Source organism: Hipposideros armiger, unplaced genomic scaffold, assembly GCF_001890085.2.
Source record: "Hipposideros armiger isolate ML-2016 unplaced genomic scaffold, ASM189008v1 scaffold_98, whole genome shotgun sequence".
In the NCBI taxonomy this organism is placed as follows: Eukaryota; Metazoa; Chordata; class Mammalia; order Chiroptera; family Hipposideridae; genus Hipposideros; species Hipposideros armiger.
Window position 1 is genome coordinate 3,066,449 of NW_017731448.1, and position 24,449 is coordinate 3,090,897.

The window sequence follows — 24,449 nt, forward strand, 5'->3', positions numbered from 1 at the left end:
AATAACCAAATAGACATGAGACAGATTAACAAGAGAAAATGACTCAATTTAATTACATATATACGTACGGGGACTCCACACACACACAAGCAAGCCAGAGACCCCACATACGTAAGAGGTTCAGAGAAAGATAAAGTGAGGTACATATCACATTCTTCTTCTTCTTCATTTTTAGAAATTTTATTGAAGAACAGTGTATTTTTCCAGGACCCACCAGCTCCAAGTCAAGTAGTTATCTTCAATCTAGTTGTAGAGGGCACAGCTCCTTGGACCCTGTGGGAATCGAACCAGCAACCTTGGTGTCATGAGCCTGCACTCTAACCATCAGCTCCAAGTCAAGCAGTTGTCTTCAATCTAGCTGTGGATGGCTCAGCTTCTTAGCCCCTGTGGGAATCGAACCAGCAACCTTGGTGTTATGAGCCTGCGCTCTAACCACCTGAGCTAACTGGCCGCCCCTCCATATCACATTCTGAGCTAAGGATGAGTTAAGGCACCTTGGGGCTTCTGAGGGGAGGAAGGTCATTGCAGAGTGGTAAGAACAGATGTTGAGTAATTAGATATTTGTCCTGCCCTATAGGTAGGTCATAAAAAGTTATTTCTGGTGATAACTCTTATTATGGGCAAAGTCCCCCATTTAAATTCTTTAAGAGAGAGGTAGAAGTTTCTCGTAAGCCCCAACATCTCGATTGCCTTCAGCTCAGAATAATTCACATGCCACAGTGGCACATCTTTGGGAGGCCTGTTCTGAACCCCTTCAGCAGGCAGGGAAACTAAGGCACAGAAAGGCAAGTGGCAGGGCCAGAACAGGAACCCAGGCAGTCTCTCTCTAGGGCCCTTGCTCTTAAGTCTACTGCTTCCCTGGCTTGTCAATCACCGGCAGGTCCCAGGTAAAAGACAGGTACACACCCACAGCTCACCGCGTGCTGGTATGCCACCCTCCTGCTCAGTCACTCACTGCCTGCCACATCCACCAGACTTGCCCAGCTAACTTTCCAGGTCTGGGCCACTCTTCAGGATTTAACCAATACTTGGATATAAGCCTAAGGAACATGAAATATTGAAAAATAAGCCATTATTTTACCTTCTCACCCAGAGCTTGTTGCCTTGTTTATGGGACATGGGAAAATAGAGATTGCCTTCTTGCCTGCTGAGTGTACTCTACTATCTTGAAAGAGGTCTTCAAGAGCAAGTAAAAATTATTGCTTTCATTATAAGTGTTCGCCACCAGCTCTAAGACCCCATGATTCAATCCACGGCATGGTGAGTGATTGCCTGAAAGCATGGCTTCCCACCGTCTCCTCAGGTGAAAAGTTCAAGCCTGGCATCTCGTGGCATCATGAATGCTGGCCGTCATCATGAAGGACTGCCTTCCCGCTAACGTTGGTGCAATGTGACATGGCAGTGGGTAATGAAACACGGAGATGCCTGAATCGTAAAAATCAGTGCCACCTAGAAGAAAAAAAAAACAAAAAGAAAAGCACCGATTGCCTTCGCTAGCTGGGATTAACCTCTTTAGGATCACTCCGAACTGGAAATGCATGGAAAAGCCAAGTGGTGAGTTCTTGAATTTCCATTCAACAAGCCTGGAAATGGCAGGTGATCTACCAAAAGGGTCTGCGCCACGGAATCAAACAGATCTGGCCTCTAATCCAGGCTTTGCCCCTATTCCACGTGTGTGATCTCGGACCGGTTACTTAACTTCCCTGAGCCTATTTCTTCACCTATACAACAGATGTTAAGACCCACTTTGTTGGGTTGCCCTGAAGATGAAAGGATATACACTAGAGACAATTGACAAATAGTTCTGACTTTATCTTAAAAGTATAAAACCTACCATGGGGTCATTTTGTGGGTCTGTGTTTTATTAGTAACTGAGCAGTGTTCATAGGGGATTTTTATAGCAGGCACATACAGCGTTATTAAACCCGAAGCATAGAAAATTCTGCTCTCTGGTTCCTGTTAATCAGACTTTCCACACATCTTCAGTACAGTTATAATTGGTACTCATAATCATGGTTCTTGAGACACTGCTGTCGACTGAAGGATCTTCTGAATCATCAAAAACAGATGGAATTATGTTTTAAATGGCACTTTTTCAAATGTAGTTTATTGCTTTTTTTTTTTAGATACACATTTGCCCAGGAAGAGATACTCTTTGCTTTAACTTGAAGATATAGCGAAGTACCCCTCCCTCCATTTCTTGCTAATTGCTAATGAATCCAGGATGAATATAACATGAGTTAATGAAGTTGTCTCATTCATTCATCTACTGAAGGTGGCAAAATACATGAACCTTCAAAGAAAGTTGTTTAGCCATTGGGGCCACAGCAGGAACTAGGTGGCACCCACAGACTGAGACTATTGAAGGTGTGGGCACCCCACCTCACTCTTCTCCCATCCTCCTCCGATCCCTTCTTTTGAATCCCATTGGCTGGACCCAACTGAAGGCCAGATGGCAAGAGAGTCACCATTGATGTAAGTTCAGCCTCCCAGGGCACAGAACATGATGAGGAAAGAAGAATGAATTCATAGGGCGCAAAGAGAGATTTTCAGCATCATATGTTTACCCCATTAACCAAGGATATACTGCTGCCATGGAAAAAGTCTGTATTTTTAATTAGCTGCAATGCGAGGAAAGTCTGGTTAAATTTTCCCTGACATAAACAGAAAGCTTAAGTAACCACCACATTAAGATGTGGATAAGTCACTTCCCATGTTCCTAGAAATATCTTAAAATGTATTTTACTCATTCAACACCTCCCTATTGAAGAGACGCCAACATGTCTGCGAGATTACAACACATTGTGACTGTACACACCTCACGTTCTCAAAAATCACGCACTACAATCACGGAGTTTCTGAGAAAAATAGGGTAGGGCAGACCATCCCAAATCTGCGCAACTTTGTAACCAGCGTTTTCGCAAAAAAAAAAAACGGTAATGGGTTCCTGGGGAGAAAACTTGAACAGGGCAGTAGACAGCTCAGCCTGGCTGCAAGCTGCCAAAGGGCTATTTCAAATGCCCAGAAACAGCTGAGTGAAAATGTTAGCAACACTCTAGTTAGAGCAGAGCTGAGGGGGTGAGCTGGGGGTGGGAGGCGCTGAACAATGCAGATGGGGGAGGGGTGCTAAGCTGGAGGGGCTTCAGTAAAGATGGCCCAGGGAGCAGCACAATCTGACCCAGCCCAGAACCTCTAGAAGCCAGCCTGTGTGTCTTAGGGGAGGGGGCCCCAGACTCAGGCGCTCATTTTAATTCTCTTAAAATGCAGCCAAAAGGCTCTTACAGCTTGGGTAGCTACTGAGTTGAAGGCTTCTCCTCTTCCTGATGAAGGTTATAATTCCACTACCATTATCTAGTGTGCCTCCCCTTGTGTGGAAATATGAACCAAAATGACTTCCATGTTATTATATGGGCATCGCCTTGACTCAGTTCCCTAGAAAACAGAGCCCTGAGGCAAAGTTTACCTGTTACAGGGGTTGCAGGAGTGAAGGAAACAGGGAAATGAAGCAAAAAAGAACAAATTTCAGGTTGTTACCAAGATGCCCATAGCTTTGCAAAGACACTCCTGCCTCTCTGTCATGGGGGAGGTCTCCAGAAAGGTCACAGGGAACCAACCATCACATCTCAGGCAAGACGGGTGGGGGCGGGGCGAGGGGAAACTGGCAATTTATGTGCCAGCTTCTCTTTGTGTCTTGTCCTTCGTAGATAAAGCTTACCTCATGGTGCGTGAACCCCCTACCTTACAGGTTATGTCACATCTCTCACACCCAGCCTAGGTAGCAGCAGGCTCCAGCTGGGCAGCATGGGCACTACAGCTGCCCAAAACCTGACCATCACACCCAGTGGAGACCAAGTTAACAAGCTGAAGACCAGGTAGCAGCCCAAGCCATCTCTGGCTGGAACAGCGGAATGGGGGTGGGGGTAGGTAGCAGATTTGGAAAGGTGTCCAAACTGGATTAAGTACTAAATTTAATCTCTTATTAACAAATTGAGTGTGTACTCCTTTGTGTCCTAGAAGTCCACATTATAGCAAATCAAACTGGACCATAAACAAGGACGTGTACCTGTCTTCCAGAAGCTATGTCCTTATTAAATATATGGAGAGAGACCCACAAAGCTATCAAGTCTCATGCTTACCTGACGTCCCATAACGACCCCCCCACACACACACACATATGCTTCAGTGGGTATTGGAATGACTTCAGTGCTTATCCATTCATATCACTCCCTGCCTAAAAGCCTCAGTGTTTCCTTGGGTCCTTATGGTGTGTTCAATCCACACTCCTTAATTTAGCACACAGTTCAGCTTTTTGAACACTGTCCTTTTCAAGAGCATTGTCCTTTTCCAAATCAAGCAACTCTCGATTATCTGGTCCCCACCGCTCTGCTCTCTGCTCCCCGGCCTCTCTCCAATGCCTCCTTCTGCCTTTGAGGAGCAGGGATGATGGCTGAGATTGGGTGAAAAGAAAAAGGGGATAAGGCTGGTGGTGAAGAGATTCCTATCTCAACATGATAATCATCTGTGAATTAACTGGACGAACAGCATTTGGTTTCATAGAAGGTATACAGCTTGCCAGTTTCCTGTGATCCACCTAGAATGTCACATTCCTGCACATCAACTTCAGACTAATTTTATCATGTAATATCACATGTCCTTGCTTTCTGCGCTCAGACACTTAGTCATCAAGTTTTCCAGGATGATAGGATTAAAGATGCTGCATTATTTCCTTGAGTTGAAAAAGAAATCATAAGACTATACATTTGAAAATGGAAAAAAAGAGAGGCTGTGTCATTTTCCCTTCCTCGTGATTCCCTTTCTCTCTGTGTCTTTCTCAGATGGTGATTTTGTGTTGGTGCTGACAATAGTCATAAGTGTATCTGTGTGTTCACATCTGACATGTCGTGTGTGGAATCCTGTGCAGGGGACCCTCTCCATACGCCACTGAATTGGTGGCAGCCATCGTGCCCTCTCTGCTGCTGTCCTTTCCTTAACTGGGCTTTTCATCAGGGAGTGAGGCTTTACTGTACATGTTCATGATTTGACATTAACAGAAACACCCTGCAGTGAAGAAGACTTTTCATATTTATATAACCCCATTTTCCCCAAGTTTAGACTTTACTGTACATGTTCACGATTTGACAGTGAACACTCCCTCCCCGCTTCTATACCTCACTTCCCATGATTAGTACCATGCTTTAGACAGTAAACATCCAACAAATCAAACGCATAAATACCCAACAGGCTACTAAAACCCATTCAGTTAATGAAGCCAGTAATGAAGTTGGTATCATCAATTTAATCCCCTAACGAGCCAGTTGCTTAAATAGACACCATTCTATAGACCAGCTTTTTACCTGATTGTGTTCATTTAAACCCTGCTATCCAGCAAGATGGAAATGTTTTCAAAAAAAAAAAAGGGGGGGGGCTCCCATGATTCCATGAGCAAATAAACTTGGGGAAAATGGGGTTATACAAATATGAAAAATCTTCACTGCAGGGCGTTTATGTTAATGTGCTTTGTGACTCTCCCTCCCAATGAGGACTACAACAGGCAGTGTTCCCTTCCCCCATATTTTTGGTTTTGGTTTTGGTTATTTGGTGGTTTTGGTTGTTTGTTTGTTTGTTTTGCCAGTGTGATAGTTACTTTTATGTGTCAACTTGGAGCATGTTTAGGGATGAGATTAACATTTAAATCAGTGAATTTTGAGTGAAGCAGATTGCCCTCCATGATGTGATGTGAGTGAGCCTCATTAAGTAGTTGAAGGCCTGAATAGAGCAAAAAAAGACTGGTCTCCCCAGCCCGAGGGAATTCAGAATTTTTCATTCCTGTCCCCATGACCTTATACTCTAGGCCTGATGGGCTAGACATCTTGCTTCCACCTGGAAGAAATACTTCCACCTGGAGACACAGCAGTGAATCCACTGAACTGGAAGTTAAGACTGCCACCTGGCCCCTTTGGTCTCCTCATGCCTCTGAATCAAGAGGCAAAGAAGGCGTTGCTGGGCCGGCTGGTGTGATTGGTCCTGATTGCGAAGGAGAAACTGGGCTTTTCCTCCATAATAGAGCTAAAGATGAGTAGGTCTGGGCCGCGGGAGATCCCGTAGGCTGTCTCTTCATCTTACCATGCGCTGTGATTAAGGTCGCTGTCAAACTACAACAGTCCAATCCAGGCAGGGCTACTAATGGCCCATATCCTTCAGGATGAGATTAACATCCATAAAGTCTGAAGAGGGCCGATCTGCCTCTGTAATGTGGGTGGGCCTCATCCAGTCATTTGAAGTCCTGACTAGAACAAAAAGACCAGCTTTCCCCAAGCAAGAGGGAATTTTCCAGGAGAGTATCTTCAGATTCCCTCTGCACCATCGGCTCTCCTGGGTCTCCAGCCTGCTGGCCCACACAGCAGATTTGGGACTTGCCAGCCTCCATAATCAGGTAAGCCGAATCTTTATAATAAACCTCTTCCCCCTCTATTTATAAACATATCCTATCAGTTCTGTTTCTCTGGAGAACCCTGACTAACACAGCAAGGAAAATCCTTTTTTCATGGAACAACTATTAACACTTTGTGAGACACTAGAGTTTCAAGAAGAATAATCAATGAGGGGAAATGCCACCACAGACCATAGCCTTCTAGAAGATCTGCTGTCTCACAAATGCAGCATATTGGTAAGAAAGCGATCTGAAAAAAAGTGAAAAAGCCTAGAGCAAGTATCGCCACTAGGCAACAAGATTTAATATTAATGGGATCATTCACAGGACAATTTTTATATAACTGAATAGCTCTTTCTTCACGTATCTCAAAGAACAAAAAAATTATAACACAAATATAAATATGATCTCAAGAATCCCTAACAGATTTTTTTTTCCATTTGACACCTATATTCCATGATACATGTGTCACAGTTTTTCTTTTCTTTGCACATTAATTTGCAGGAGTGGCAACAGCACTGACGGTGACGCAGTTGATGCTGACAGACATTCCATTTCAGTTCCAGATAGCTGGCATGATTTGTCCCGTGAGTACATTCTGTGCTCCTATCCCTAACGTGTTGAAAGACAATTTGCAAAGGAATTTTAAGATGCCTCCTGACCCAAGCCACCAATTATCTCGTCAGCAGGGCAAAACATGTACCAGCTGGGCAAACCTACTAAGATGAATTGAACCTTTGCATGACAAAAACATAAAAGAACTCGAGGCATTTCAATGATGCAATTACCATTAACTTTATTGCAACCCTGAGCAAATAAAATAACCTGGTTTTTGCTACAGCTGGAGGAAATTGTCCTTACCTATTGAAATGGATTGTTTCAGTCATTGATCTCTTAGGAGTAAAATAACTATGTTTGCCTAATATATTACCAAAACCCAGGAAGTCCTTCCCATGGAGGAGAGGAAAGAAAAATCAAACATCGACATATCCACTATTTTTCAGTAAAAATATATCAGCTCTAGAAAAGTCCGTTTTCCTAAAACTAGCCCTATGGAGGTTCCTTTTCTAACTGTACAACTCATATTCTCATAGACCACTTTTCTCACTTTACATGCAAGACTGAAAAATTATCTGCTACAAAAAAATTTTAAATATTTTAAATAAAAGGTGCTGAAATTCTGCAAAGCATTATTTTAAACAATGGTGGAATTTTAGCCAGGCTAGAGTGGTATAAAAAGCATTAAGTCTACCTAAGCCCTGAAATAACCCTCAGAGTTGGCAGCTCCAATGGATGAAATAGACCTGTGAGTAGATAAGGTTACAACCCTTCAAGATGGGCTTTGCAATCTAGGTTCGGAAGGGGTCAAGATGCAGTACTCCACCAGCGATTATGTGAGATCTACCCTAAAATGAGCACCTTTCATGTAAGTGAAAGAAAAAGGCAAATGAGAAAATGTAGCGTTAAGAAGCATTATCCCCACAAAGCTGATCTGAATGGTAGGTACCTTTTGGGTAAGATAGAAAGCATGGGCATACTTTCTCTAGGTCACTAGGCATCACGGATGCTCTTCAAATAAGGAATGCCCTTGCCTCTCCCATAGCCAACGTGATTATTCCGCATTTCTAAAAGAGCACTGCAATATTATTAAAATAGTGCAATATTATAAAATTAAAAACAAAGGATCCTTTCTTTTCATAGTACATCTGGATTTTATTAATATGGCAGCAAGGTATTAAAATAGTTGCTGTATATCATCAAATGTGAATTTTACAATGGTGAAAATGGTCCTTGGGCCAGCCGAGTGGCTCAGTTGGTTAAGAGTTGGCTCAAGAGCACAAACTCTGAGCAATAGGGCCGCCAGTTCGATTCCCACATGGGCCAGCGATGCTGAGCCCCAGCTGAGCTGTCGCTGAGCTGCCAACAGGTGGCAGGATGGCTCAGCTGGTGTAACAACAAGATTGCCTGTTCGAGGGTGGGCTATGCCCACCCGCAACTAAGACTGAACTCGGCACCTAGAGCTGAGCTGTTGCCCAGATGGCTCAGTGGATAGAGTATATGCCCTTAATAACAAGGCTGCTGGTTCGACTCCCACATGTGATGGTGGATACGCCCACCCGCAACTAAGATTGAACACAGCATCTTGAGTTTAGAGGCCACGAGCTGCCCATGGGGCAGGCAGATGGAGACTGGCGCCCTCCACAACGAAGACTGAAGAACAACAACTTGGCTGGTCCCCTCCCCCAATTCCCCAGTAAAATCTTTAAAAAGAAAATAGCTACATAATGAGAACAGTATTGTTTCAATTGAAGATCTTCTATAAGAAAGTAATGGTTTTAGAAAAATCCTTAAGGCAAATAACTTTATTCTGATAAAAATCACAAGACTCAGAAAGAGTGGGAAAATGACTTTTTTCATCCAACACTTTCTCCCTAAGAAATTTTTCAAAACTTGATGAGAGGTCATTCACCTGACAATTTCTATTAGCATCTAGTTAAAATAAGGCAAGAAAAGTCAGATTCAGGAGTACCTTGTCTAAAATCTCATGCCATGAAGCATTTTTGTGGTTGACTGTTACTCAGGAGGCCAACACTGGAGAAGGAACCTCTTCCCCGGCACTGGGGACTGGCTTTTGGCTCACAGGTGACAGGGATGACACATAATACAGGTAGACAAAATAATTACTCACATGATGTATGTCATTGAAAACAAGGCCATTTTTGCATTGCCTGAAAACGAAGGTGATAATGCAGAGAAGAAGGGCAAGATAAATTATTTTTATAAACTAGTTTATGAAAGACAAGCAACTTGTCACCTGTCACTAAGTGGAAACTTTTTATAAAGGACCTACCTAGAAATAACAGCACCCAAAAACATCTTAGGCTCACTCCTTAATTCAAACATATATACGAGTATGACCTCTTAGGATGTTTCCATGCATTATTTTATTGATATCACATCTTTGGTGGGGGAGGGACAGTCATCTTGGTCCCTGCTCTATCGCTGAAGAGGCAGATAGTGAAAGAGAAAAACAACTTGCTGGAGATTATCAAGTTCAGTCAACTTCAGGTTGAGGCTGGAACCCATGTCCCCTGACCCCAAAGCCCATTCTAACATTGAGCAGGACTTTTGGCTTTTTTTTTCCCCAGTTAATTTAGAATTGCTATTTTGGCTTTTCAATACTTAAAAGAAATCTAGAAATCACCTATCAATCAGTAAAACTCTATTATTGATTTTTCAGGTCAGTGCCTGTCGGTACTTTGAAGCACAGCTGTCACAAGATAAAGGTTTGAATGCAATTTAGTCCCTGGAAAAGAAAAGGGATTTAGAAATTATATCTGTTCACAATGTAAAAATATGCAAAAAAAAAAAATCATGACTTTCTAAAGAACACCTAAAACTCGAGGGAGCCATAAAACACAATATGGAAAACCCTATGTCATGTACAGAATTATTTTGCTAGGGCACCCTAAAACACCATGAACTTCCACTGCCAGACATCACCAGCTCATCAGCTTAGAGTTATTTTCTATGGCACTTACTTTCTTGTAAGCAAATCGAGTCAGCCCAGCTCTTAGCCCCAGTGACAGCAACTGAGAAGAAGGCAGCTAGGGGATGACCTTGCCCAACTGTACCCTGAGTCCAAGTCACCAAGCCCACCTGCAGTGCCTGGTCCTCACATCTGAATTCAACCCACCCTTCATACAGTAAAGCACCAGTGTTGATTTAATCATGCATCCTGGCTGTATTCTGAATGTGGGATACACACATGAATAGATGCATAGCTAAAATAGCATAATCTGTCAGCATATACCTCCCTCCTCTGCTTGTCAAAGAAAAGAAAAGCCCTTTGCACTGTTAAATTGATTCAAAGGAAGAACACACCAAAGAAGAAATGACTGTTGCAAAGAATCCCTTCGCTAGGCACCTTTTTGTTTCTTTTGCAGATTTAATTTATGTGACACATAATGGGTACCTAATTACTGTTCCTTTTGATGCTTCCGTAACCAAAAGTAATTACTCATTCTGTGTGTACTATATGTGAAAACTACAATGTAAAGATAAAGAAAGTGGAGCCCCCCAGCCTCCCCAAAAAGTGGAGCCCCTGCTTTCAAGGACTTTGCAGCCCGGAAGGGAAACCAGCCATGGGCAGGTCTGACTGCATCCCACACTAGGAAATGGGAAAATGGAATAGATGAAATTGGCAGGGAGTCAGGAAAAAACCAGAGTTGAGCAGAAATAAGGCTGGGAAGGTAGGATGGATCTGACTTGGGAAAGGTTCTGTGGGGAAGGAAAAAATAATTTTCCTTTTACCCTTCTAAATTCTTCCAACTGGACTAAGAAACAAAATAACATGAGGCAGAGTAACCGGGGGAAATGACCAAAGTTATTACCTATGCTACACACAGGAGTTCCATAAGAATATGGAACTCAGGATAGACAGGGCAGTTAAGGCTTATACGTCACCTGGAGCTAAGAGGAAGGGGTTGGGGGGTTGTGGTTTGGGACTTCAAAGCGCAGGAAGACAATTCACCTGGAGATGGAAAAGCAAGTGTTTGGCAAATAAGTGTTTGCTGGTCCATCTTTAAGAAAGGGACACAAGGGACTTTGCTTAAAGTCCCTTGCTAGGTTCCTCCCTGTCTGTCACACACTAGGTCATATTAGACTATGGTTATCTGTGATGACAGCTCCTTTCCTGGAGCAGGTCCTCTGTGTGACTTCTTCTAGCAGTTAAGGGGAAGGTCAGAGTTTCCTCTCTGAGTCTTTTCTTTCTTAAAACTAACCAGCTTGAAATAGTCAATATCCCCAAAGGCATGTTTTGGGGTGGCAAACTCTGCTCCCCCTCAATTAGTACACCAGACTAACGAAGGAGGTTGACTTTATTCTCTACAAGTGATAAGACTAATGCTTTACATGGCTGTGGGCCTTTACAGCTCCACCAGACGCTCGGGGGCAGGAGAAGGGCATGTCCGCACCTTAGACGGATGCCTCCGGGGACAGCACCTTGCTCATTTGGACTGAGCTGAACTAAACTGGGCCGATCGCAGGGAGGAGAGCGTGGAGGTTGATGAGAGGCGTCCGCATGGGGGCGGACAAGAAGGGGGTGGCAGTGAGCACTGGAAACGCCCAGCAACGATCTCAGAATAAACATGCTCCCATGTTATTTCCTGAAAACACAGAAAAGGCAGCAATAACATCCTGACCACAACAGAGAGTCAGCAAATGCAGGCCCACCAAACAGGGGCTTTTCTTTAGAAAAGGAGCTGGATGCTGAGTGCTACCATTTAAGGAAGTCCAGCGCCCCACCCTCTGTCTGCTTTCCTTCCTCCAAGACCGAGTAGGAGGCGGGGCCCAAACAGCTTTGCGTCCATCCCTCAGTTCGTCTACACTCTTAATGCCTATCGTGTGTTCACCATGGCTTACTACACACTGGGGCGGACTGAATGTGTGAGGAACTAGAGCACATGGGCCCTTCAATGACATCGGAGAAATACAACCCACAGGCTAAAATCAACTTCATCCTTTCAAAGTAAAATGATAGTAATGATAGTAATAAACTTAATAATAAGTACCATTTTATTGAATGCTTATTGTGTGCCAGGCACTTAGCAAAACAGTTAATGTGTAGTCATCCCTTTTCACATTCACAGCCATCCTTTGTGGCAGGGACTGCCAAATTTTGTTTAAATTCTAAGATGCTTGTTTGTTTGTTTGCAGGTTAACATGTCTGGGAATTGGGTGTGTTTTACAGTCAATATGTATATTTAATGTGGGAGCAATTTTGACTTTGGTTTTTTTCCACTAAAAACTTATTAAATGATGGTCACCGTAAATCAGTGGTGGTGTAGGATGGAGGAAATGTGAAGATATTGTCCTTATTTTAAAATGAGACTGAGGCAAAGGTAATAATAAGGTCCCATCACTAGTAGGTGAGGAAACCGGCCAGTCTTCTTTTTTTGGCTGAGCCCTCCTGCTACCTGTTGGCAGATCAGCGGCAGCTCAGCTCGGGCCGGGAATAGAACTGGCAACCCTATTGCTCAGAGCTCGTGCTCTTGAGCAAGCTCTTAACCAACTAGGTCAGCAGCCGGCCCCCGGCCCGTCTTTTTTAAAAGCCTCTACTCTGAATGACACTCTTTGATGGCATAAGAAATCATTTGTCCCCTTGCAAGGAAATTGTATGTGAGGGTACTCAGTCACTCTACTAACCCAGCCAACCCAGCCGCCATATTGTGTCAGTATCCATTTATTCCTCTGATAAACGTTGATTCAGCACCTACCTGCCTCTCATTGTGCTGGCAGCTCTGCTTATGCTGGTAAGAAAAATGGAATTCACAGATCAATGGGAGAGGCAGACTTCACACAATGATGACACAGATAAACATCAAATTGCAAACTACAAGGCACCACAAGCAAAAACACAAGATGCTGTAATAACACATCAGGGGGCCCAGATGTGGTCCGGGCATCAGCGACAGCCTTCCTAAAGATGTGATTTGTTTTTCGGCTCATCTAGATTCCACTAAGACTAGGGAAAGAAGGGCCCTGGGGCGGAACCTGCTGGGTCGGGAATAATTTCCAGGTGGAAGCAAACTCTTCCACCCATTGGAAATCACATGGACAAAGGTCCTGAGGCCAAGGGAACGGAGCTGTGTTTGAGGTCTAGAAAGAAGGCCAAGAAGCTTTGAGGGGGATAGGTTGCATAGAACAAGACCAGACAGGCTTGTGAGTCATGGGGGGATTTAGCTATTTACCCTAAGAGCAGTGGGAGGCGGCCACTTTTTTACCTTAAAATCTTGAATGGATGGAAAGCTTACAGTGACAGTTGGGTATGCAAACAATTTCTGCTTTACATCAGTGCAAGTTTAAAAACAATGTAGAATAACAAGGTGGGAGGCTCTACTAAAATAATTGGGGCTTATGTTCAGAACATCCTAAAAGTACACACGTGGGCTGTAACAAATACATGTCACGTCAATTAATAAGCCAGGACTAAGCCATTAGTTCTTCTGCTGGATCATGCGATACTTATCAATAGCCCACCGATATGCATCAATTTCTGATACAGAGAAGAGTTCACATATGGAAGGGATTTTTGCCAGCCATAATGAACATCAGGGCTGGACAATCACATTTAGAAAGGTACAGTCACTTAGGGTGAATTTGTGTTTTTGCTGAGAGCATTGTCACTGGCTTCCTATTGATTAAGATAGCAACAACTGCAAAATAACAGGTTGTCCTTCCTCTGTGAAGGAAGCCCACAGTGTATGTGTTAGCCACAGAGTAGGAGGTGGTGAGCAGTAATGAGACACCCTCCACCTAATGACTGGAAGTGACTGAATTCATGAGAGGGAATAGGTTGACTCTGAGCTTCCCACAGGAGCAAATATGGAGGAAATCGCCCACCTGGACTGTATTCCTGCCAAAAGCACCTCCCTCCCTGCGGTCTAAAGGACTGCTAGAGGAAACCCAAAAGAAAATAGGCATGGAGCACCAGGAAAAATAAATTTGCGAAAGAGGTGGGGTGAGTTGGGAGTCTTATTATTGGATTAAGGACCTTAAAATCAGCACATATCCCGTACAGTACTGGTGGGAGTGTCAACTGGCCCACACTTTTGGAAAATAATTTTGGCAATGTGTATCAATAGCCTAAAAAATGCCCATACATTTTGAACCCAAAGTTCTCTTTCTAGAAATTTATCTTACTAGAATAATTAGAAATAGACAATGTTCACAGTCTCATTACTTACAGTGACAAAAAGTTGGAAATAGCTTATATATCCAGTTATGAAAAAATTATAGAATAAATTATAATACATGCAGAAAATGAACTATTTTGCAGCCACTAAAAATCATGTCTTTAAATGATGACAAAGGAAAATATAATACATTAAGTTTAAAAAGCATTTTATAAAACTGCATATGCAGTACAATTTTAAACACACATTGTAACAGAGCAAAATGATGGTAGTGATTATGTCTGAACAGTAGTTACTTGCTTCTTCTGTGCTTTGTTTTCTAAATTTTCTACAATGAGGGGTCGGCCAAGTGGTGTGTTGATTAAGAGTTGGCTTGGGATGCCAGCTCTGAGCAGCAGGGTTCCGGTTCGGATCCCACATGAGGGCCAGTGACACTGCCCTCTACAGCTAAGATGGTGAACAACAGCTCAACCTGGAGCTGGGCTGCCATGAGTCGCCTGCAACGGTGTAGGCTGTAGCCCCTGCTGCAGTGGGCTGCCGTAGGCCACCGTGAGTGGCTGGCAGCCAGCGTGAGTGGCCAGCAGCTGCCGTGAGCCACCGTGAGCCTCAGTGAGCAGCCATCCAATGGCCGGCGATTGACTGCCTCACCCAGGAAGAGCGCAATGATCACAATACCAACATGGGCCAGTGAAGCAACGTCCTCCACAACTAGACTGAAGAACAAAAGGACAGCAACTTGTCTGTTCCTCTTCCCCGATTCCCCAGCGCTGTTCCCCTCCCCCAATTCCCCAATAAAATCTTTAAATAAATAAATACATTTTCTACAATGAGCATGAAAACTTTTAAAAAATAAGACAAAGTTCAGGAAAATAATGGCCTTCCAACCAGAATTAACTGTCGTTTTTGCTTAAGATATTCAATGAAGGAATAGAATGTTCCAGATGACATTTGAGTCCACTTTGTTCCTAGTCCCAGACCCTTTGTTCCTGAGTATATATCCATCTAGCCTGGGTTTGTATTATTATTTTATACTTGTAAATTATGCTTTCATCAGCATCATATAATGCTGCTCTTTGTGTTCTTCAAAATTTAAGCAAATTTTATTACACTACAACTTCCTTTTTTCCCTGGCATTAGATTTCGAGTCACTCAGGTTGTTGTGCATTGAACTAATTTATTTATTTTAACTGCTGTATTCATCAAATATACCATAATTAATTACTCCATTTCCTATTGATAGACATTTAAGTTGTTTCCAATTTTTATCTATTACAAATAACGCTGCAATGTAGAGCTTTCATAATCAGAAAAATGTCATTCAGTTTAAGAGATGGAGAAAAGATGATGAAGATGCTTCTAATTCCAGTAAAAGGGACACTTCTGCTTCCCAGACTCATTGCCCTGGGGCCCTCCAGAGGCCACCTGCCTCAGGGTCTCTTTAGTGCTATAAAGATGGCCCACAGGCCCAGAGGTCCTTGACCAAGCACCCTCGGTCTGACCCTGCACATTTGCACCACACCTTCCACTGCTCGGACATCTACAACTGGAGCAGCTCCCCTTCATGTGCCTCCTTCCAGAAATAACAAAACATGAACAGTGTGCCAGAAACACAGCACCTTATCGACTTGTGTAACCCTCAGGTCAACCTTATCAACTTGTTTAATCCTCAGGACAACCTTATCAACTTGTTTAATCCTCAGGACAACTTTATAACCTGGTACCATTGTTCTTCTTGTTTTTCAGTTGGGAGGATGAAGCACAGAAAGATGAAGTAACTTGCCGAAGGTCACACAGCTAGGAAGAGAACTGATTCAAACTCAGGTAATGGGACTCCAAAGTCCACACTCTTATCCTCTGCACTCTGTGAGCGCCCATAATTTTCCACTGACCCACTCCTTATCTTATTTCCCTTTTTATAGCCTCCCCTCTCCTTCAAGGGAGAGTAGCGAGGTTGTTCTGCTTCCCTGCGTCTGGACTCTGACTCCTCTCCTGGTTGTCAATCACACTGGCTCCTGTGCTCACACTGCTTTGGCCTGTTAGCCACCACTCCCCACTAAAGAAATCTTTGTATTTATAATTCTGGTCTTGTCATCACTTGTATATTTCTTGAGCCACTCAAATCCTAAATATCCTGGTCCTAAGTATTTCTTTCTCCTAACATTTTCTGCCAAAGCATGGGCGCTAGGAAATAAAGCAGAAAACTTGCAAGCTATCCCTGGTCTACCTTTACAGAATGTCTGTGTAACTAGTACAAAGAAGAGCCTTTCTAACAATAAATCAATCAAACACCTGCCAACACTCAGGAAGACACTCCATGCCATGGACATCTATCTGTTGATTGGGTGGAGGGAATTCTCTGTACTTTTTCAGCTCGTTGCTCAAGTCAAGTTGCTAAATTGTGTTGCTCAAATATTTTGTTATGTGTACTGATTTTTTTCCCCTGCTGTCAACATAAGAATGTCCAAACCTGTAGAGGATTTTTATAAAACCTTATTTGAGCCCAAAAGAAGATTCACCTGGAAGCAAGATCTCAACAGGCTGAGATAAATGTGTCACAGAATAACAGTTTGCAGTTTCTTTTATGCATTTGGAATTAAGGAGAGAATGTAAGGAAGACTGCAGGAAGGTGGGGAAAAGAAGATTCAGGTCAGATTACAGGTAGTTAAGATTACATTGTCTCTTTAGGAGCCTGAAAGGGGGCATTTCAGAGATTGGGTGCATTCAGGGTGGTATGGCCATAGGCTGAAAGGGGGCATTTCAAAGGTGTGTTAACATAGGTACACAGAAACAATGGACAGGACTTGCTTAAGGCAAAGATGCGACTTTTACTAAAGAAGTTATATGCCTGGAGCATGATGACCCGCCATGACCTGCCCAGGTAGGAATGTATGATCAGATCACCCTGTGAGGTTACCTTCCATAGAATCCCTTTTTTTCATCCAATTTTTCTACCAGTTACTGAGAAATGTGTGTTGTTAACATCTATAACCGTAATGTTGATTGCTATTTCTCCTTTTAGTTCTGCTAATATTTACTTCATCTGGTTTAAAGCCGTGTTATTAGGTGTATACAATTTAATATTGTTATATATTTCTATTGAACACTTTGTTTCATCAGCAAGAGATGTCGCTCTTACCTTAGAGGCTACCTGGCTTGATACTGGCCTCGCCACGGCAACCTTCTGTCGGCTCGTGTTTGTGCGGCATATTATTCTCCAGTTGTTCACATCCAGCCTATCTAGTCTTTTTATTTAAAATGGGTCTTTTACAAAGAGCATATAGGTTGTTTCTCATCCAACATGGCAATCTCTGTCTTTTAATTGCAGTCATTGCTCTGTATGTTAGTTTCCTAGAGCTGTTGTAACAAATTACCAAAAACTGGATGACTTAAAACAACAGAAATGTATTCTCTCAAAGGTCTGGAAGCTAGAAGTCCAAAATCAAGGTGTCAGCAGGGCCAGGCCTCCTTGGGAGGCTATAGGAAAGGACCCCTTTCTGCCTCTTCTAACTTCTGATGGTGATAACAGTTCTTGGTGTTTCTCGGCTTGTGGCAGAGTGATGCCAGCCACTGCCTCTGCTGGCCTCTGCCACACATGGCTTTCCTCCCTGTTGTCACCTGTGTCTCTGCATCCAAATTCCTTTCTACTAATGACAGCAGCCATTGGAGTAAAGGCCCACCTAAGTCAGTGAGACCTTACTGTTTTCTGTTCCGTTTTATTGAGATATAATTGATATATACAGCACTGTGTATGTTTAAGGTAGCCTAATGATTTGACTTAACATATGTTGTATGATTACCCCAATAAGTTTAGCTAACATCCATCTCATAGAAATACAAACAGAAAGAAAATGATTTTTCCTGTTGATGAGAAATCTTAGGATCTACTCTCCTAGACCTCATCTTAACTTGATTACATCTACAAAGACCCTGTTTCCCAATAAGATCATATTTTCAGGTACCAGAGGTTAGCACTGGAACATATCTTTTGGGGGGACAAAATTAATCCACTATAGTCCATCTATGTTTAATATAATTGCTGACACTGTTGGGGGACAGGGAGGGGGTGGCAATACATACCAGCAGCACAGGTCAAAGCCTCAGGCTGGCCACTGGTTAGTACAGATCTTAGAGTTCTGTGATGGAATTAAGCTGCCCATTCGAATGAATCAAGTTAAAAGTGTTTTTATTTCAGAGTAGTTAGGAAGTTATTGTCTTCCCAGTATTTTTAAAATAATTTAAAATTTTTTTCAATTACAGTTGATATACAATATTATATTACTTTCAAGTGTGCCTTTTCAGTACTTTGTGGAGTGACTTTTGTACATTGTTTCATTCTAGCAAGTTCTTAGGTGTGCCCCATTGCCACTGTGCTTCACAGCCTTCAAATTGTCTCTTTGGCTGTCTCAAATCTCCCCGCGTCCCCTCCTCCCCACCATCTCTCCAGGGAAATCCATAGAAAGGACTGATCAGCTCAAACCCCATTCGTCTGGCCAAACACCTACAAACCTATTTTGTAAACGGTTATTGTCTTTAAAATGCAAAGTTTATGGTCACTGTGGCTCTGTTAGCAAAGAGAAAATGGAGTAAGTAATAGCTGCTGAGTTGGCAAACAGCAGTGTTGTCTGCAATAATCCTATACAGAATAAAAGTCAAACACTTCGGTCTGGTTTTCAAAGCTCTCACAACTCAGGCCTATCTTGCCTTCCAGCCTCTCTCCACTGCTCATCACAAGGAACCCTACGTCCCACCTGCCCCAGGTTACCACCATGGAAAAAGCTCTGTGCTCTCACACCCATGCTGTTTCATCTTTCAGGAATGCATATACACCCTGATCTTAATTCCCAAGATAGCAAATGTTTTTAGGTCCTCTTCTAGACCCCATCCTGAAGACTCAATGCGAACGCCACCTTTCTATGAAGCGGCCCTCCATGCCCCAGCAGAAGAACTCTCTGCCTTTTCACCTCCTCTGTATCTCCCGTCAGCACTTCAGCATTTTCTACTTTCCAATAGAGTTATGCACATACATATCTCATACCCTGTCCAGATAAAAGCCCTGAGAACAGAGGCTCCATCTTACCTGTCATCACACTACCAAATCCCAGCACTTTCCTGGGAGACAGACTCTCAGGGTATTTGCTTGGGTTTTCAGTGAAGATCCACCATGTTAAAAACCTACAAATACTTTAACCTCACCCTCACCCACAAATCAATAAAGATATAATACAAATTTAGGCTCAATGTTGGGATGAAATCTCTGCCAGTGAAGAGATATTCCTGTACCATTCTCTGATTCACCAGCCAGAAGTCCTTGTCTCCTTATAATTGTTGAAAAATTTACAGATGTGAAAATACCATCAGAGTTGCTTCTTGACCACTGCTAATTTCAACATTATCTGGTTCTGAAAAAAGCAATTATACAACAGACATAATAAATCCATTACACAGCAAGATTAGTTCTAATTGTTCTAATCACATATGATCTTTCTGATGTTGCTCTAATACTTGTTACCTCACGAAGGTGCCTTTTTAACTTTTGAGCTACTTAGCAATGAGTGGTAGTTTTACTATCAGGAAGGTGAATTTTGCTGTCCTGGAAAGTATGTCAGGAGTTTATTGAGTACAGTGATTCATGGCTCACTGAGGGGACAATGCAAACAAGGTCTGCCACGCAGCAGCCCTTTCTGGAGTCAGGGTACATGCCTCACTGTGTCTCCTATTTTGGGATCGACTGCTTTACACAAGGATGTTCTTTTTGTGGTTGTGGGCACCACATCCATTCTATTAGATAGGGCAGAGCATTATGAAATGTGGGTAGGGACAGGATTGTAATTCCCTATATTTATCCTGTCAATCATTCTAATCCCCAGGAATGATATGAACGCAGCGAGAAACTGATTCCACATGACTTGATTCTTCCTGAATCAAAGAAAGTATAAGAATTCCGTCAGCTCGTCTGACACTTCCATGTAGAAACTGGCCCATTTTTATGACATCACGGGAGTTTTGTTTGCTATATTTATTTTGATTTGGGTTTTTGCTTTGAGGTAGAATAACATGCAAAATCTGACCTTCCCGTTCTTTTTTTGAAGTCTCAAAGTAAGATTTTTGGGGGCTCAATTTAAGTGTTGCTTTCATGTACTTGGGGTCTTATCAAGGGCAGCTCAGAGCCCACTGGGCACGGTGGGAAAGAGGATATTTACAAGCAGGAATGTTTATTGCAATCTCAAAATGATCCACTAAAGACGCCTGCATATTTGCCCTCAAATAGGGGGCTGTGCTGTCGATTGCTTCTTAACTGTCTCTGGAACAGTCATTTCCAGGCATTGGGATCTCACAGAAGTCTAAACAAACACACAAATGTCGGAGCCCAACTCAGTATGGTCAGCCTATTTTGCCAAGTAAGAATGTTAAAAAAAATAACTACCAATTATTATTGCCATTTTCTCACAAACATCAGAAAAGTATGGGCATGATATCATCATGAAGGTGGTTTTTTTAATTGAATAATTCGTTATGTTCATAGTTTCATTATATCAAAAACTGGTAAATCTCGGGTCCTGAGCTGACGCTAACCCATGGGCCAGCAATTGGGAACCATTGCTCAGGGTGTCAGCACGTTCAACCTGTCAGAAAGGGAATATTTTCCTCTACCCTTCTAGGTTCTTCTGGCTGGCTTAATAACCAAGTCAACATGAGACAGATTAGCAGAAAAAAACAAATTAAAATTTAATAACAGGTATACCTTCTATGTACACGGGAGAAACCCAGGAAAACGGATTAACTCTCCAAAATGGAGAAAACCATCACCTTATATACCACCTTCAGCTAAAAACAAAAGAAGAGGCTGGGGGTAGAGAGTCAGTTATGAGAGGTTACCAGGAAAAGCAGTAAACAAGGGTAAGATTGGTATGAGATTTAGGCTCTGCTTTGTCCACTGATGGCAGTTGCTTGGGATTTAGATATCTTCCTCTTCCTAGTACAGAGCAGGAAAACAGCCCCACAAATGGAGATTGCCTTTTCAAACGTAAATGTCCTCTTACCAAGGAAAACTTCTACTTGGTTTTCAGAGCTTCTCCCACGTCTGCTATTTCTTAAAATTAACCAGCCTAAAATAATTAATATTCCCAAAGAGGCATATTTTTGGGTGTCAAACTCTGCATCTCTTCAGGCCAAAGCTATGATTAGCCTCCTACTCTTTGCAGGTCATGGTAAACAAAGGTCACTGTGGGTGCGTTTATTCATTCAGTCATTCCAAAGTGATTAGGAAGAGCGTGGGCGGAAGAGCCAGACGCAGCTCACCCAAGACTCAGCTGCACCAACTTGACAAATGGGCAACGTTAGGTACTCACTTAACCTTTCTAAGATTCTGTTGCTGGATCTACAAAATAGTGAGAGAGCAAAAATTCACTGAGTTCTTAGGAGGACTCAATTAAGATTACCAAAGAGTCTTGGTTTTGTCCAGGTCATGTTACCAAACTAAAGGGGTTCATTTGCCTGTGCGCATCAAAGCCAAACAAGACAGAAACAGGGGTTGCAGCAAAGAAAGTAAGGGTTTATTTAAGGAAATGGCACCAAGCCCAGAGACACAGGTGAGCTAGAGCTCAAAGACCTGGCTTTCTGGTGGCCTTTAGAGGATAGGTGACACAGGGAAAGAACATTAGTCACGGGAGCTAAGGTAGTTGGGGTCCTGGGTTCCACTGCTTGGTGGGAGCTAAGGTAGGAAGTGATTAGATGATCACTGCATTAGGTCCTGATGTCACTTGCGGCATGGCATTGTTCTTCCTGGTTTCAAAGGGATGTGGCTGGTAGGGTCATTCATGAGTCTTTAGCTGAAGCACAACTGAGGTCAAGGTGTTATCTTTAGTTTGCTGAAAGTCTGCTTCTGTAGTCAAGAGACCTGCGGCTTTGCTCCTAACTGTTTGATGTGACCAGAATCAGATGTCCTAAAGGTTTAATGATTAAGGGAGTGGTCGTGCAGTATGTGCAAAGGTGGAAGGATAAGGAAAGAAAAAGAACAAGTGAGTCACAGTGCTATTAGACTAGACAAGGCCAGTTTGAATGAAGGAGAAAGAGAAGAGAAAAAGTCATTTTAAAGAAGTGCAGTTTTTGGACGGTTACAAGAAAAACACCCAGCTCTACAGAGAATTTTTATAAGAGTTCATTTGAGCCAAATTTCCAGGAAGCAAGATCTCAAATGCTCCAGAGAATGACAGTTTTCAGTTTCTTTTATGCATTTGGAATTCAGGTGGGAACATAAGGAAGATTACATGAAGGTGAGAGAAAAGCAGGCAGGGATTAGATTACAGGATGGTTAACAAGATCATGTGCTCTCTTGAGGGTAGTGATACTTCCCAGGGATCTGAAAAAGAGGCATTTCAAAGATGCATTAAACTAAATGCACAGAAGCAATAGACAGGGCTTGCTTAAGGCAAAGATAAACCTTTTACTAAAAAAGTTATATGCCTGGGGCATGACCAACCAACCATCATGAGATCCTCCTGGTTTGAACATGGGCCCTAAATCCAACCACAGACTCCTTATCAGAGAAAGGCAGAGACTGGGATGGAAGCCATGTGAAGACAAAGATAAAAATTAGATTTTTGCTGCCACTCACCAGGGAACGTCTGAAGCCACCAGAAGCTGGAAGGCGCAACGAAAGATCCTCCAGCACCATCAAAGGGAACACAGCTCTGTCGACACCTTGATTTTGAACTTCAGGCCTCTAGAACTGCAAGAGGATAAATTCCTGATGTTTTTAAGCCACCGAATTTGTGGCAATTTGTTATGATAGCCCTAGGAAACTCTGAAATTAAGAGTCTTTCATTTCATAATTATTATCTAAAAAAGTGTTTTGGCTCCTAGAGCCTGTAAAACTTACCTACTCTAGAGCCACTCAGTTTTGGATTGGGGAAGCTAGATTTAAAAATGTATGTTCAAAGCAGTACTAATTAAAAATATATATACCATCAAAAAATAATGTATGTAAAGCAGGGCAGTGTATTACCTACTTTTTTTCCTCAAAAAACAAAAACTGCCTTTTTGTGCAAACTATTTTGCTGTCAAAAGATAACATTCTTTGGAGATGAGAGTTGCTTACGTTATTCCTACAGTGTCCTGATTAGCTTTTTCTTAACAGACATTAAGCATAAAAGGGGCGAAAAGAAAATGAACAAACCCAAAAGAGCTTAGATTTCACCCATAAATCTGTTTTGTAGCCTGCATTCTCTCAGAAAAGCCGGCAAATCCTCCACTACATGTTTTTTTGGTATAAACACTTTTTATTTTGAGCCTTTTCTCTTTGCCCACCCCCCTTTCTCTCATGCTAATACGTGTAAGAATATTTTAAAGCAATCATGAGCTGAAACCAAAGAGAAGTGATAAGGCAGGATTCTCTTAAATGTACTATATTACCCTCCTCTGTCCTCATTCTGAATCATTCTCTCAGAAGATTTTGCAACGATTTGTCACCCTCCAAATGGGGCCGAGATGGCTTCTTCCCTGGAGCATTGTTGCTGTTACCTAAACTGGGAGGGAGGTGAGGTAAAAAGCCCAGAACTAGGGCTGGCCGAGTGGCTCAGTTGGTTAAGAGCTCGCTCAAGAGTTTGAGCTCCGAGCAACAGCAGTTCAATGCCTGGCCCGAGCTGAGCTGCTGCTAAGCTGCCAACAGGTAGCAGGATGGCTCAGCTAAAAAAAAAAAAAAAAAAAAGCCCAGAACTCACAAACTGGAAATAGGAAGGGGAAGGGTGTGTCCCCAGGGTAGCCCCAGGCAGGGAGCTGGGAAGCTCTGGGCGTAGCCTGGGGGGGGCCCCCAACTCTATCACTGACTGTTGTGAGCACAGCCAAGTTATTAAGCCTCTCTGAGTCTCGGTTTCCTCATTTTAAAAGTGTGGATAATAATAGTTCCCCTTGCCTAAGGTTTTGAGATGAATGAAATACCTGTTGTTAAACCCTGTGGTCGATTCTGTCTTCATATTCCTTGACATAGGTGGTCACTTTCTTGATTTAATGTAGAAATAAGCACACTCTCCTGGTTTTCCGCCCACTTCTCTGGACTCCCCTGAGCCTCTGTCCCTTTCCTACACGTGAATGTTGGAATACCTTGGACCTCTTATCTTCTCACTCCCTTGATGGCCTCATCCAGGCCACCCCACGCTCCTTTTTGCTGATGTCACCCAAATCTAAACCTGCAGCTTCTCCTCGGAGCTCCAGACAAGTTTCCCACTCAACCTTCTCTCTGATATCTCCACCTGATGTGGGACAAGCGTCACAAGGTTGGCACACCAAACTGTTCATTTTCACTTCCAGATCAGCTCCTCTTCCTG

At 42.8% G+C, this 24,449-nt stretch overlaps 1 long non-coding RNA gene across 1 annotated transcript; it reads right to left on the reverse strand.

The window, feature by feature from the left end:
- Window positions 1-235: 235 nt before the first annotated feature.
- LOC109384677 (uncharacterized) lies at window positions 236-22,858 on the reverse strand. Its single transcript, XR_002124460.1, has 3 exons — window positions 22,742-22,858; window positions 1,082-1,449; window positions 236-273 (listed from the first exon to the last, which is right to left on the reverse strand). It is a non-coding gene; the product is annotated as an uncharacterized LOC109384677 (long non-coding RNA).
- Window positions 22,859-24,449: the final 1,591 nt, after the last annotated feature.